The sequence below is a fragment of the Panulirus ornatus genome, chromosome 72 (genome assembly GCF_036320965.1).
Source record: "Panulirus ornatus isolate Po-2019 chromosome 72, ASM3632096v1, whole genome shotgun sequence".
In the NCBI taxonomy this organism is placed as follows: domain Eukaryota; kingdom Metazoa; phylum Arthropoda; class Malacostraca; order Decapoda; family Palinuridae; genus Panulirus; species Panulirus ornatus.
Window position 1 is genome coordinate 12,666,403 of NC_092295.1, and position 4,241 is coordinate 12,670,643.

Here is a 4,241-nt window from a genome sequence, read left to right on the forward strand (position 1 = left end):
TGGGTATGTTTGAAGGAATAGTGGTTCCAACAATGTTGTAAGGGAATATCCTCACCTGGCCCCCTTCTCTGTTCCTTCTTTTGGAAAATTAAAAAAAAATGAGAGGGGAGGATTTCCAGCCCCCCGCTCCCTCCCCTTTTCGTCGCCTTCTACGACATGCAAGGAATACATGGGAAGTATTCTTTGTCCCATATCCCCAGGGATAAATCCCTAATAATACTTTACAATATAATGTTATCAAATGTAGTTAAGATAAATCTGCTGCCTTCCCACAAAAGCCAAAAAGTTATGTATAAAACCAATAAGGATTCAGTCAATCCTTGTTTGTGAACACAAGGAAAAATACAAAACAATTATTCATTCACATGTTGTTGATATTTTGAAATGCAAATGCATCATATTCTTCTGACTTAAAGTTTGGAGCGTGTAAGCCAGTCAAAGTCTTTAACTTTACGTTGAGCTCCAGGGTTGATCATCACATTAATAAGTGAAGGCTTGTTTTCTTCTTCAAGAGCCTGACTAACTGCCTCTTGCACTTCAGGGACAGACTACAGAAGAAACCAGTTTCACTGAACATTGAAGCCATGCATTCATAGTGTACAGTTGGCAGAAGTGATGTTGGTGGAGTTGCAATAGCAGCATCCATTCCATCTCTTATTTCATTGAACAATTCCTTGTCCAAACCACTGCAGATGCCATTATTGTTTACAATGATGACTATGATGGGTAGTTTGTAGCGGTAAATTGTTTCCATTTCCATACCACTAAAACCAAAAGCAGAATCTCCTTCAACACATATAATTCGCTTGCCTGGAGCATGGTCTTGTGCCCATAAGGCTGCTGCAATGGCATAACCAAGACCAACACCCATTGTACCAAAAGTACCTGCATCCAGTCTGTGGCGTGGAAATTTGTTGAGCAAAATAGTCCATCCAATGTCCATGGTATTGGCTCCTTCACTGACAATAATACAATCATGTGGTAACAGCTGGTACAGGTGATGAAGTACTGCGTAGTAGTTCAAAGGTTCTGAAATATCCTGGGCCATTTTAGTACTGATGCTTTTGTTGTCCTGCACTTTCTCTTGAAGTTGAGACCACCAAGGTGAGTGTGAGGCAACAAGAGTTCCTGGTACTGCTTCTTGGAGCTAGCCACAAACTGCCGTTAAGTCACCGAGCAAAACAACACTTCCATTCACACTGTTGTGGAACTCCTCAGAACATAAATCCACATGTATAAACTTTACGTCTGATGCATGTCGTGGAGGGCGACCAAAATGAAGAATCCAATTCAATCTTGCTCCAAGAAGCAGAATCACATCAGCCTCCAACAATGCTTTGGTGCGAGCTGTAGCCATATATATATATATATATATATATATATATATATATATATATATATATATATATATATATATATATATATATATTTATTTTTTTTTTTTTTTTTGCTTTGTCGCTGTCTCCCACTTTTGCGAGGTAGCGCAAGGAAACAGACGAAAGAAATGGCCCAACCCGCCCCCATACACATGTATATACATACGTCCACACACGCAAATATACATACCTACACAGCTTTCCATGGTTTACCCCAGACGCGTCACATGCCCTGATTCAATCCACTGACAGCACGTCAACCCCGGTATTCCACATCGCTCCAATTCACTCTATGCCTTGCCCTCCTTTCACCCTCCTGCATGTTCAGGCCCCGATCACACAAAATCTTCTTCACTCCATCTTTCCACCTCCAATTTGGTCTCCCTCTTCTCCTCGTTCCCTCCACCTCCGACACATATATCCTCTTGGTCAATCTTTCCTCATTCATTCTCTCCATGTGCCCAAACCATTTCAAAACACCCTCTTCAGCTTTCTCAACCACGCTCTTTTTATTTCCATACATCTCTCTTACCCTTACGTTACTTACTCGATCAAACCACCTCACACCACACATTGTCCTCAAACATCTCATTTCCAGCACATCCATCGTCCTGCGCACCACTCTATCCATATCCCACGCCTCGCAACCATACAACATTGTTGGAACCACTATTCCTTCAAACATACCCATTTTTGCTTTCCGAGATAATGTTCTCGACTTCCACACATTCTTCAAGGCTCCCAGGATTTTCGCCCCCTCCCCCACCCTATGATCCACTTCCGCTTCCATGGTTCCATCCGCTGCCAGATCCACTCCCAGATATCTAAAACACTTCACTTCCTCCAGTTTTTCTCCATTCAAACTCACCTCCCAATTGACTTGACCCTCAACCCTACTGTACCTAATAACCTTGCTCTTATTCACATTTACTCTTAACTTTCTTCTTTCACACACTTTACCAAACTCAGTCACCAGCTTCTGCAGTTTCTCACATGAATCAGCCACCAGCGCTGTATCATCAGCGAACAACAACTGACTCACTTCCCAAGCTCTCTCATCCCCAACAGACTTCATACTTGCCCCTCTTTCCAAAACTCTTGCATTCACCTCTCCCTAACAACCCCATCCATAAACAAATTAAACAACCATGGAGACATCACACACCCCTGCCGCAAACCTACATTCACTGAGAACCAATCACTTTCCTCTCTTCCTACACGTACACATGCCTTACATCCTCGATAAAAACTTTTCACTGCTTCTAACAACTTGCCTCCCACACCATATATTCTTAATACCTTCCACAGAGCATCTCTATCAACTCTATCATATGCCTTCTCCAGATCCATAAATGCTACATACAAATCCATTTGCTTTTCTAAGTATTTCTCACATACATTCTTCAAAGCAAACACCTGATCCACACATCCTCTACCACTTCTGAAGCCACACTGCTCTTCCCCAATCTGATGCTCTGTACATGCCTTCACCCTCTCAATCAATACCCTCCCATATAATTTACCAGGAATACTCAACAAACTTATACCTCTGTAATTTGAGCACTCACTCTTATCCCCTTTGCCTTTGTACAACGGCACTATGCAAGCATTCCGCCAATCCTCAGGCACCTCACCATGAGTCATACATACATTAAATAACCTTACCAACCAGTCAACAATACAGTCACCCCCTTTTTTAATAAATTCCACTGCAATACCATCCAAACCTGCTGCCTTGCCGGCTTTCATCTTCCGCAAAGCTTTTACTACCTCTTCTCTGTTTACCAAATCATTTTCCCTAACCCTTACATTTTCTTACATTTTTCATATGTATATATATGTATGTGTGTGTGTGTGTGCGTGTGTGTGTGTGTGTGTGTGTGTGTGTGTGTGTGTGTGTGTGTGTGTTTATATATGTATATTATCCCTGGGGATAGGGGTGAAAGAATACTTCCCACGTATTCCTCGCGTGTCGTAGAAAGCGACTAGAGGGGACGGGAGCGGGGGGCCGGAAATCCTCCCCTCCTTGTATTAACTTTCTAAAATGGGAAACAGAAGAAGGAGTCACGCGGGGAGTGCTCATCCTCCTCGAAGGCTCAGAGTGGGGTGCCTAAATGTGTGTGGATGTAACCAAGATGTGAAAAAAGGAGAGATAGGTAGTATGTTTGAGGAAAGGAACCTGGATGTTTTGGCTCTGAGTGAAACGAAGCTCAAGGGTAAAGGGGAAGAGTGGTTTGGAAATGTCTGGGGAGTGAAGTCAGGGGTTAGTGAGAGGACAAGAGCAAGGGAAGGAGTAGCAATACTCCTGAAACAGGAGTTGTGGGAGTATGTCATAGAATGTAAGAAAGTAAATTCTCGACTAATATGGGTAAAATTGAAAGTTGATGGAGAGAGGTGGGTGATTATTGGTGCATATGCACCTGGGCATGAGAAGAAAGATCATGAGAGGCAAGTGTTTTGGGAGCAGCTAAATGAGTGTGTTAGCGGTTTTGATGCACGAGACCGGGTTATAGTGATGGGTGATTTGAATGCAAAGGTGAGTAATGTGGCAGTTGAGGGAATAATTGGTATGCATGGGGTGTTCAGTGTTGTAAATGGAAATGGTGAAGAGCTTGTAGATTTATGTGCTGAAAAAGGACTGATGATTGGGAATACCTGGTTTAAAAAGCGAGATATACATAAGTATACTTATGTAAGTAGGAGAGATGGCCAGAGAGCGTTATTGGATTACGTGTTAATGGACAGGCGCGCGAAAGAGAGACTTTTGGATGTCAATGTGCTGAGAGGTGCAACTGGAGGGATGTCTGATCATTATCTTGTGGAGGCTAAGGTGAAGATTAGTATGGGTTTTCAGAAAAGAAGAGT

General features: G+C 42.6%; 1 pseudogene; it reads right to left on the minus strand.

Moving 5' to 3' along the window:
- Nucleotides 1-410: 410 nt before the first annotated feature.
- LOC139748092 (2-hydroxyacyl-CoA lyase 1 pseudogene) lies at nt 411-1,357 on the minus strand (annotated as a pseudogene).
- Between the last annotated feature and the right edge of the window lie 2,884 nt (nt 1,358-4,241).